This window comes from Pinus tabuliformis, chromosome 3_2, assembly GCF_031772625.1.
Source record: "Pinus tabuliformis cultivar Carrire ecotype Pingquan chromosome 3_2, CPIR1, whole genome shotgun sequence".
Classification (NCBI taxonomy): Eukaryota; Viridiplantae; Streptophyta; class Pinopsida; order Pinales; family Pinaceae; genus Pinus; species Pinus tabuliformis.
This window is the reverse complement of record NC_142302.1, coordinates 1,029,621,515-1,029,633,639: the sequence shown is the minus strand read 5'-3', so window position 1 is coordinate 1,029,633,639 and position 12,125 is coordinate 1,029,621,515.

Genomic DNA, 12,125 nt, shown 5'->3' with positions numbered 1-12,125 from the left:
GGATCAGCTTCTCAGATCATAAACAGGCCCAGTGAGAGGGCTAGAGTAGCTGATCTCTACTTTGGATTTGCAAGCAAATGCAGTTCGATTTGGCACTCTTGAGTTTATGAAATGAATAGCAATAGAAACACAAGTAAACCAACAAGATACTTTCCCCAGCAGAGTCGCCAATTTGTTGTTGGGAAAAGTATCCAATACGGAATGCCCCTATCCCACTCTAAGAGGTGATAGTGCCTTAGCAACAAACAAGGAAAGCTATCTGAGTATTCTTCTTTATGAGATGCAAATAGAGAAAGAAGGATCTAACTAACCGATGTCTTCCGCTAGTTGGTCGATCCAATCACTCTCTCTCTTTCGTTCGCTTCCCGCTGCCTGCTCTTTCACTGGTCCAGCTTCACACGGTTCCTGCAAGATCACAAGAGCAGAAGACTACACGAAAGATATAGATTCACATTCATAACTAGTTTAGGATCAGATATAAACTAAATATGCAAATACAACAAAACATCATTGAAATACAAGCATATAGGAGAAACTCAAGCAGCTTTATTGATATGATAAACAAGGTTCAAGAGGAGATACAACCAAGTGAGTCCCGATCCAGCATCTACCTCCCAGCAAAAGAATCCCTTCCTCTCCTCCAACAAAGCATAAATCACCCAATGTAATATTCTCAATCTCAAACCAACAACAATTCTCTGCAAATACAAAATTCCAGCCTCCTGAACCTCTGGGTGAGAGATCCATATATAGATGTGAGCAGAGAGGATGAGTCAGCTCATGTTTTGACTTGTGGCTTCTCTCTGTTAGTTCTTGTTTCCACTTGGAGGTTCTTGCTTCCACTTGGAGGTTGAAAACCTCTTACTCATCACTAGTCGAATTCACTGAGGCAAGTGTCATTGAGGAAGATTCTGGAAGCTTCCAGGGTCTTGACACCTCGTTGAATGAACTTGCCATTTGTCAATTCCCGCTCAGCGCACCTTGGTAGTGCTTCTACCTGCGTTGCAGTGTAGGTAGCCAGTGCAGACTTTGCATTTCAGCGTAGACAACTAGTGGAGCCACTGAATTGATCCTGATTTGACCATTTCTGAGTGGTTTTTGGTGGAGAACTTCTGGGAGAAGCTGTCATTGGTTGACCTTGTTCCTCTAGGGGTAGGAACAACTCATTTAGGGACTTTGGATCCCTTGAATTATTGACATTTCATGCTCAATGCTGTAAGGCACAAAAATGTCTATAACAGTTCTCCACCTCTCATGGAAGCTTCTTAGTGATAAAGCCAATCCCATGAATCTTGTGGATGACCCTAACTCCTTCCCCTCTATGTATAAAAGCTTTTCCTTTTGCCTTTGACAAGTTAGAGTCTCCAAGTTCCAAATTCTAAATCTCAAAGTCTGAGAATTGCTAAGCTCATGTTACAAGAAGCCTTCTTCATTCCCATGAGGCGAAATCTTAAGTGAGGAGATTCTTATCCAAGTGACCAAGGAGAGAGAGGCTTGTTCCCCATTCCCAACAAGCTTTGCAAGGCATGTGTTGCTGATCACCCAGCCAAAGGAGTATTTGACGTTAAAACTATGGTTGTATTCTTCTTTGTTTATCAATAATAGACAACTATCATTATGGTTCCACTCTTATTGTCTTTGTGATGATGATTGAGTTATATCCTTTCTGACTGATATATAGTTGCATCTATTGGATTTTATGCTTGTATTTGTGTCGTTATTTGCATGTGCAAGTGTCCGTTCACGAGGATCGTGGGGATTGTGACCAGTCGGAGCAAAGTAACGGGAGCAATGACTCTTCTACAAGTATTAGCGTTGGAATCCAGGTAGGCCCTCATGATCGGTCTTTGATTTGCAATTAGGAACCTGCGTGTTAGCGTTTGTCAGGCCAGGGTAACTCCAGCAATTAATGAGCGCAAGACAGAACTGGTGATTTTATTCATTAGACAATTGTTATTTATACATATACAAAACGGATCAGTTCATCTTCTAGATGACTGTCCAGCTTCACCTCATCCGTTTCGGATTAGGTGTCAACATTCCCCCCCTTAATCTGAAGGGATGTTGGTGAGTCCAAGCATCGTTCTGAATCTTTCAAGCTTTTCTCTTCCAAGCGCTTTGGTGAAGATGTCTGCAATTTGCTTGTTTGTGGAACAATGACGGAGATGGATTGTTTTGGCCTCAACATGATGTCGGATCAGATGATATTTAGTATTGATGTGCTTAGTACGATCATGGAACTTTGGGTTCTTGGCCAACTTTATTGCAAAGGTGTTATCAATCATGAGTGGAGTTGATTGTATTTGTTTTACCTGCAAATCTTCAAGAATTTTCCTGATCCACACAATTTCTTTCGTTGCTTCAGCTGCTGCCACATATTCTGCTTCTGTTGTGGAATCTGGTGGTACTGATTGTTTGCGTGATCTCCAGGAGACAGCTCCCGATCCAAGACTCATAGCATATCCTGAAGTAGATACCCTAGTTTCTTTGTCTCCATCGAAGTCTGAATCAGAGTATCCAATCAAGTTGAAGTCTTCCACCTGTGTATACTTGATTCCAAGGTCTTGAGTTCCCTTCAAGTACCTTAGAACTCTTTTTGCAGCAGACCAATGTCCCTCACAAGGCTTTTGCATAAACCTGGAGAGGATTCCAACATCAAATGAAATGTCTGGTCTGGTAGTAGTGAGGTAGATGAGACTTCCTACAAGCTGTCTATACTTTGGTTTATCCTCAAATTCCTTTCCTTCAATAGATGTGAGCTTCAAGTTTTGTTCCATTGGAGTAGAAAGGGGATTGCACTCTATCATGCCAAATCTGTTTAACAAATCTCCAATGTATTTCTTTTGAGAAAGAAATATGGACTTTGGGTGTTGGGTTACTTCAATGCCAAGATAGTAATGAACATAGCCCAAATCAGTCATTTCAAATTTTTTTCCTAATTCTTTCTTTATGGATGCAATATAGCTTTCATTGTTCCCTGTCATTAAAAGATCATCTACATATACCACAAGATATACAACTGTTTTGCCAACTTTCTTGACAAATAAAGTTGCATCATCAAGATCAAAATGATTGAAGTTGAGTTTCAGAAGATGCTCAGTTAGTTTTTCATACCAGGCTCGTGGTGCTTGTTTGAGGCCATACAAGGACTTCACAAGTTTGCATACTTTGTGTTCATGTCCTTTCACAGCAAATCCTTCAGGCTGGGACATAAAAACATTCTCTTTTAGATCTCCATTCAAGAATGTAGTTTTTACATCCATTTGATGGACTTTCCAACCGTTCTGAGCAGCTAGTGCAAAGAGTGTCCGGATGGTGGCCCATTTTGTTGTGGGAGAAAAAGTTTCCTCATAATCGACCCCTTCCTTCTGTGCAAAACCTTTTGCCACAAGCCTAGCTTTGTGCTTGTCAAGTGAGCCATCATCTTTTTACTTGTTCTTGTAGACCCACTTGCAGCCAATTGGTTTGGTTCCAAATGGAGGATCAACCAACTTCCAAGTGCCATTCTTTATGAGGGCATCATACTCCTTCTGCATCGCTTCTTTCCATTCATCATGAGAAGCAGCTTCTTTGAAGGAAGTTGGTTCAAAATCTGTAGACAAGTTCAATTCACAATCATAAGTAACATCCATATCAACAGGTGAATTAGAGTTATCTACATCACTTCCATCTTGTCGGTTTGTATTTCTGGTTCTTGTTTTTCCAATTTCATCAGGATGAACACTTTCACGTGTCTTTGTCAGCCACTTTGGGGGACCTTTCTGAGATGGTCCAGGCTGTTCTGTTGATTGAGTTGGGACTGAATCAAGATTAAGTCTCCCTATTCTATCAATTACATCACTTAAAGCATCATCCGTTGTTGGAGTGTAATGCAGGGGAGATTGTTCTTCAAAAGGAGATTCCACATGTTGATCTAGTATAGGAATCCCCCCTTCAAGATGTGGAATCTGATTATCAAACTCTTGGAATGATTTCGGTTTTGTGAATCTATCCAAGCGATCAAGTTGCCGCTCAACCACACTGTCAGACTTGGATGATTCAAGAAAAATGACATCTCTAGATAAAACAAACTTTTTATTTACTTCATCATAAAGGCGATATGCTTTAGATGTGTTTGAATACCCCAGGAAGATACACTTACGACTTCTAGCACCAAGTTTGTTTCTATGTACCTTTGGTATTAAAGCATAACAGGTGGAACCAAATATCCTGAGATGTTTTACCGAAGGAACATGTCCATACCAAAATTCATAAGGAGTCTTGTTTCTTATAGCACTAGATGGACATCTATTCTTTATATATGCAACACATAGAACAGCATCAGCCCAAAACATTGTCTTTACATTTTTGAAGAAAAGCATGGATCGTACCATATTCAAAATTGTTCTGTTCATTCTTTCAGCTACACCATTATGTTGAGGATTATAAGGCACAATTGTTTGATGTTTAATCCCATGTTGGCGAAGATAGTGTTCAAATTCATTTGATGTATATTCTTTTCCATTATCAGTGCGAATAGACCCAATATGAGATTGTGCATCATTTTCAATCCATTTATGAAAATTCTTGAATGTTTGAAAAGCATCAGATTTGTTCTTCAAAAAATAAACCCAACACATTCTGGTGTAATCATCAATAAATGTCATGATATATTTATTTCCATTTGCAGAAGGAACATGCATTGGACCACATAAATCTGAATGAATAAGTTCAAGCTTCCTATGTTCTCTTGAATGTGAATCATGAAAAGACTGTTTGCTATGCTTTCCTAGAATGCAAGCATCACATTGTTTATGTTTTCTAGGAATTGTAGGCAAACCAGCAACACCATTTTTCTTCAAAAAGCGGAGACTATCATAGTTTAAATGTCCAAATCTAGCATGCCATAATAAACTTGATGGAAGTGCACTTTCTTCATGATGAGAAATATATGAGAAATGTTGTGCATGAGCAGAGGTTCCTTGCAGTTTAAGAAGTCTTTCTTCTTCTATACCCCTCATGACAAGTGAGTGGTCAGATGCCTTTCTTACCTCAAGCTTGACATCAAACATGTGAATGGAGTGACCTTGCTGGTGGATGTGGACCAGGGACAACAAGTTTCTCTTCAGCTGTGGGAGATATAGAACATGATCCAGAAGAAAGTCTGGAAGACCAGGCAGTTTAAGCCTGATTGTGCCAAGCCCTGATGGCTTGATTTTTGACTGATCTGCAAAGTAGACTGCTCCATCAACATTGTCAGTGAAATCTTCAAAGAAATCTTTCCTATGAGTCATATGACAGGTTGCTCCTGAATCAAGCAACCAGTCATTTTTCGAAGAAGCAAGTGAAGCATTAAACAGATCTTCATTTACTCCAATGTTACATTGTGCCTCGATATAGTGAGCGGATTCAGGTGCTTTACCTTTGTCTGTGTCATCAGTTTTACCTTTCTGCTGATTTCTTCTCTGCTCAACTTTGTCCCATGGTAGCTTGCATGTAGAAGCATCATGTGATCCATTTCGTTTGCAGCGAATGCAATGCAGATCTGCCTTTTCTTCTTGAGGATGTCTGCCCCCCCTGCCTCTGAAGTATCTTCCTCTTCCTCTTCGTCCACCTCTTCCTCTTGTAGAATCTTGAGCAGGATGCTTTTATTTATGAGCAAGGCAAACAGTCTCTTCAGAAGATTCAGGGACTGTTTTCTTTCCAAAGGCTTTCTCTCTTTCAACAAAATTTTTCATAAGAGTGTCAAAGGTTATATCTTTAAGATTTCCATTTGCTTGTAAAGACTCAAGATAGTTAGAGTAGGTAGGATAGAGTGCTTTGAGAAAGGAAATAAGAGAGATATCCAGCTCAACCTTAGTGGATTTAATATCATGCACTATAGACTTTATTTCAGATGCAAGAGTAAGAGGATCATTATTTTTCAGTTCAAGAGTGAAGAGTTTAATCATGAGCTGAACAACTTCAAGTGTAGAATGTGTATCATAAAGTTCTTTCAGCTTTTCTAAAGCTTCAAAGGCAGTGGAATAAGATGAAATATGATTACTTACTTCCTCATTTACAGATGCTGCGATCAATGCATAGGCTTTGTTGTTCTTGTTTTCCCAAATAACAAGTTCTTTATCTGACGTAGGCTGCACAGGGTCTTTGTCTTCTTCTCCGACACACACTCCTTTCCACAGGTCATTGTAGATGAGGGTGTGTTTTACCATCCGAGACCATTCTGAATAGTTCTCCTTGCCAATGAGAACTATTCCTACCATAGAAATGATTGAATGCATTCTGTAAAAAAAAATATCTCTGCCAAAAAAACTTTTGTTGAGAGAAAAAAAATCCTTATATGATAGCCTTATGCATTTTATTTTTCTTCTAACATTTCATCAGCATATCATGACCATTTCTTTATATCACTTCCATAATATTATGTTTTAAGAAAAAAATGAGGGCGCTCAACATATACCACTGTTTTGAAAAAGAGGGCGCTCATATATATCACTGTTTTGAAAAAGAGGTCGCTCATATATATCATTGTTTTGAAAAAGAGGGCGCTCATATATATCACTGTTTTGAAAAAGAGGGCGCTCATATATATCAATGCAATCAATGAGCGCAATGATGACTTCACTATATCAGTTTTCAATTCCCGCAATCTCAAAAGCGATGCACAGATTACAAAAATTAAGAAATGATATAAAGAACTAATGAAAAAATTCTAGTTCCACTTTCACATCCACTATATCATCGCTGTACCATATCATAAATACTTAGAAAACGCTGCGGTGAGGCCGGATTACATTAGAAAATGCTGCGGTGAGGCCGGATTACATTGATGTGCAGGAGCGGACTTCATGAATTCACAACTTCGGGGACTGGACGAACCCGTGCTTCGAAGTGCCCACTGTATCAGATTATGGATTATTTCAAGCAAACAGACAACCCAACACGAAGAGAGACAACAGTTTCTTCAACTTATCAGAGAATGATTTGAATTAAAACCTCCCTCTCTCTTAACTGTTATCAAACAAACTCTTCCTATTCCTCTCGCAATTTACAAACTGAAAAGGCAACGAATCTGCAACGCACGACCCATCATGACAAAAACAAAACCGTTTAATGTGGCAAACCGGGCACTTGTCTACTTTGTTTTCGCAGTCCCTGCACAGGCAAAGATGGCGGAGGGCAACAACAATATGGACACATCATTCATTGGTATCGAAATGATGTTGGAACATACACACTGAAGGAGCTCGTGAAAGAAAATGAGAATAAATCTCAGAAAATCCTGAACAGAAACTCTATGCCCGCATGATCACAACGGTCCTGTGGAGTAAGGTAGCCGAAAAAAGACGGAGCAACGCTGTCATATGGAGGGAGGCGATCATAGATTATGTGAAAAACGGCCTCTGGGAAGAAACGCTGAGATTGTATTATCAAATGCAACGCGCGGGCATCAAACTCGACAAGTTTTATGTAAACAATTCATGCAGCAGCCTATCAGATACAGTGATATTTGCTATACAAATGGAGGAATGAAATGCGCGGAAAAGTCTGAGAGCAGATGCGTTTCTCAGAAATTATAATGAGACAATGGCAGTCGAGCAGACCTGAGACAGGCGTTAGGGCGCAGTTATGGACAGAGGCGCAGTCTCTGGCAGTCAGAGAGCGCAGCGAATTCAGGTCAGAGGGGCAGCGAATTCAGGCAAAGGCAGAGGCAGAGCCAGGGAATCAAGCCAGAGCAGCTCTCAAGACAAGAGTTACTACTATTTTAGGGACTGGGACCTGAGCTCTGATACCATGTCAGGCCAGGGTAACTCCAGCAATTAATGAGCGCAAGATAGAAATGGTGATTTTATTCATTAGACAATTGTTATTTATACATATACAAAACGGATCAGTTCATCTTCTAGATGACTGTCCAGCTTCACCTCATCCGTTTCAGATTAGGTGTCAACAACGTTGTTTGATTATTGCTAGACCCCACTTGGGCTAGTAGGGATCACCTCTGTCCGCAGAGGGGATTTACCTCCACAACAATTTGGCGACTCCGGTGGGGAGTTGACTTTTTGCCTTGTTGTTTGTTTTGTCTTGTTGTTTGATTTGTAAACTTTGGACGGAGTCTGAAGTACAGCTAGATAGCCTTCGAAACGCTATTTCTCCACATTAGAAAAGTAGATCAACGCCACTTTATTCCATCTCCGGTTTGGTTTACGAGCTGAACGGCTTGGAACTTGCCTTGTTTCTTGGTTTTTTCTTGGTTTCTCCTACTTGATTAGCTTTCTGGGTTGAATCCATGTATTGCTTCTTTCCCCTTGGTGTACCTGGGTACTGTTGACTTAGCTTTGGCTCGTTTTTTTTTTATTTTTCCATAGTAAACTCGGCTGGCGCTATTTTATAGCGTTACAGTCGTGCCAGTTGGTGCATGTTGCACACTGACAACCCGCGCCAATACCTGAAAGGCGCTATTTTCAGCCTGACAGTCGCGCCAGGCCTGGGAACTTTTGAAGTTTGCTTGGCTGTGAGCCCTCTGAGCTTAGTTTTTGTTCTGGGTACCTTTTTTAGACTACTTGAGTGTGTTGGAGTATGATTTGACTGGCTTTGATCTTTACCCTTTGGGTGTTTGCTTTTTTCTATCGATTTCACATTTCTAGCCCTAGGGCATCTAGTGGCTTTGTGTGTCGAGCCTTCCTCAGGTGTTTGGATCTTCTAGTGGTCCAGTCGATTCTTTGATTACTCCCTTGCACTTGTCTGGTGGTTGTAAATCATTTTGTTGCATTATTTTGGTGACTTGCTTTGTATTCACTTGAATTTCGCTTCGTCTCACTTTGAGCCTAGATTACACGGCTCGTTAGTGTCTTTGGGATCTTTCTGGTTCTTTGGAGTTTTGATTTGTGATTTAAGGAACTGAATGTGCTTGTATTGAATAGAATTTGTTTGTCATCGTTTCTCAAAGTTTGTTTAATGCACTTTGCCATCAACAATAGAAAAAATCTCTTTTGCTTTGTATTAGTTAACGAGAATTAGAACTTTTCATTTTGATTAGTGATTAGTGATCTTAAAGAAGAGTTTGTTAATTTCCATTAGCTGCATTAGGGAAGTTCTTTGTTGTTTTATGATCATTTCATTTGCGTGAAAGCTCTCAAACCCTCTCGTAACTAGCATTCATCGAATGAAATGACATATTTTGGCATATAGTTTGCATTTATTGAAATTTTGAGAAATTACATACGGTTAGGCCCGAAAACCGAAACCAAATGCAAGATCAACTTTAAAATGAACAGAATAAATCTAAAAACGCATTGGAACATAATGCACACATTTAAAGGTCTAGGCTAGAGATGTGCTCCGGCGTCGTTAAACCTAGTCACTCTTGTTTCACTCAAGGTTGGGTGATTCCTCCTTCCGTGACGCAATAGTGGTCTAGCACGGATTTGAGCTCCCACGTACCGTCGAGTATATGGGGAGACCCCACTAGGTTATCATCCTTTATCCATAGGAAGCCGTGTCTGCCGCCTTACAAACTGTAATGCACCGAACACAACATTTGGGAAGATTGACTGCTGTACGGAAAGTCCTTGGTTTTCATATGACTGCCAAGGTGTATATGTAGTTTTACGGATTTGTTTGGTAAACCCTTTTGCCTAGCTCTCTAGAGTAGTCACTTTCGTTCCTTTTCGGACTCCCTAAAAGAAAAGGTCCATCTGAGCACTTGTCACTTCAGGCTCATTAAACATTCGAAGGCGACTAGAGTCATCTTTTTGTCCTTTTCTCGACTCTTAAAAAATGAAAAGGTCAAGTTATGTCCTTGCGTCTTAAAATTTATTCGGCCACGATTCACACTTACCCGGTTAGATCTTGTTTGCGTTAGCTTGAGTAGGGTCCTTTCTCGTTAGTTTGCCTAGGATTTTTTAAAGTTGTCATCCTGGCGGAATCACCGATCCCGTCTCCCGTCCCAAGTGACCAAGGGTCTCCTTCTTCTGTTGCTCCTGAGACACCGGTTTGTGGTGATACTCTCCCTATTGTTCCGAGTATCCAACCGATTAACTCTCACGCTCCAGAAGACGATCTCCACGATATATTTTGGAACCCTATTTGGGAGCCTTACGAAGAGGATATTCCTGTTACTCCGACTGGCGTTTCGATCCCAATGTCTTCATGGATGACACATCTCCTATAGCGAGTGAGACACCTGTTTTGTCTAGTATCAAAACTCCTATCCCGGCCACATCCCCGATACCCTCACGTTATAAGTCTTTGAGGGATAATATGGGTGCTAGGAACCCCTCTTCAGGTACCATGTGGGACCACCACATCATTCCCACTACGGGATCTTTTAGTCCACAAGTTCACAATACCGTCGTCACTTCAGTCCCGACTGTTCCGAGGGTTTGTGTAGCGTATTCAACACTGGTTGTTAATGCCTTTACGGCATCTTCGATTGTAACTACTGTTGCTGGTTCGTCTCACGGCCCAGTAAATAGTGGTCAGCTGGCACAGACACCCAAAGTTGTTCATCCTGCACTTAGTGCCCCACCTTCTTCTGGTTCCATTCTAGCAGGGGGGCACATGATCAGTATTCGCATGCCGTCCAGAATCCAGGCACGCAAGGTCCTTATCATTATTATGACCCTATAGGGCATCATTTGTATATTTCTTTGCCATATCAGCCTGCGGTTGAGGTCTCAGTTCCATTAAGCGTCGCTTGGGGTACCACTAGTTATCGTGGTGGCCAAGCACCCCGTCCGGATCAAGGACAGCCTTACCAAGGACCATCGTATCAGGGCCAGCCGTCTTACATGCAACCTTCTTATGGGAAGCAGTATTATGGGAAATCCTATCCAGGGCAGCCTGGAGGCCCACAAGGACAGCCCTTCGAGGGACAACCTTCAGCCTATGGTGGTCCGTCTTTCACTTATCTTGGGCAACCCTTTGGAAATCCAGGACAACCTTGTATGCAACAAGGACAACCTGGAGTCCAACAGGGATACCCTTCCGATCAACCCTATGGGAATCCAGGACAACCTTATATGCAACAAGGACAACCTGGAATCCAGCAAGGGTACCCTTCTGGGCAGGGTGGTCAGCCTTACATACAGCAAGGCCAACCCACTGCCCAACCTAGTCAACCATCTGGACAAGTTGGTCAACCTCAGGGTCAACCAACCGTCCAGCTCGCTCAACCATCTGTTCTGCAAGGAGAACCCTCGGTTGTACAAGGACAACCTAACGCCCAGGAAGCTCAACCTTCTGGGCAAGTGGGTCCATCCCAAACTCAACCAGGGCAACCTTCCAGCCAGGTGGCCCAATCTCCACCCTCTCAAGGACATCCTTCTGGGCCTGCTCAACCGGGCATGCAAATGGTGGTTGCTTCTCAAGCTCAACCCGGTTTTCAGCCCCAGGCTGGGCCCCACACTCAAACTGGTTTTCAGATGCAAGGTGGGTTTCAATCCCAACCTTCTTACCAAGCGTAGCCTGGTCCCCAGGCTCAGTATGGAGCTTAGCAACCATATGGTTACCAGCAACCCCAGGGGCAAGCTTAGTTGGCCCCGTACCAAAATTATCAACAAATGCAGGTCGCTCCTTATCAGAATTACCAGCAATAGTATGTTGCTCCTGCGAGCCAAGTTGGTAATCAATGGGGTGCTGGGGGGGAAATCTAGAGTCAACCGTCAGGTTATGGCTACAATCCCTATGGACAGAATCCCTACGAACAGAACCCTTATGGGCCAAGCCCGTCTGGACAAAGTCAATGGGGGCAACCAACAACTGGTTGGAACCCTGGTGCTATTCCTTATCCACGGCCACAGATGTCCTTCAATCCTCAGTTATCTTTCTTAGCAACATTGGAACTGCCAGATGTGTCCAAATTGACTAATGAACCTATCCTTCATAATCCATTCTGGCCACCAGTTCCAACCAAGATACCCGGCGATTGTCCCAAATTTGATGGCAAAGCTGGAGAAGACCCTCAAGCCCACGTTATGACTTATCAACTTTGGTGTTCGTCAAATTCGTGGCTTGATGATTCCATCCGGCTCCGCCTTTTCCAAAGGACTCTCACCGGCGCGGCTGCTAAGTGGTACATTAAGTTGAATCGCGGATCCTTTCAAGATTTCAACTCGTTGGCAATGGCATTTCTAACTCACTTT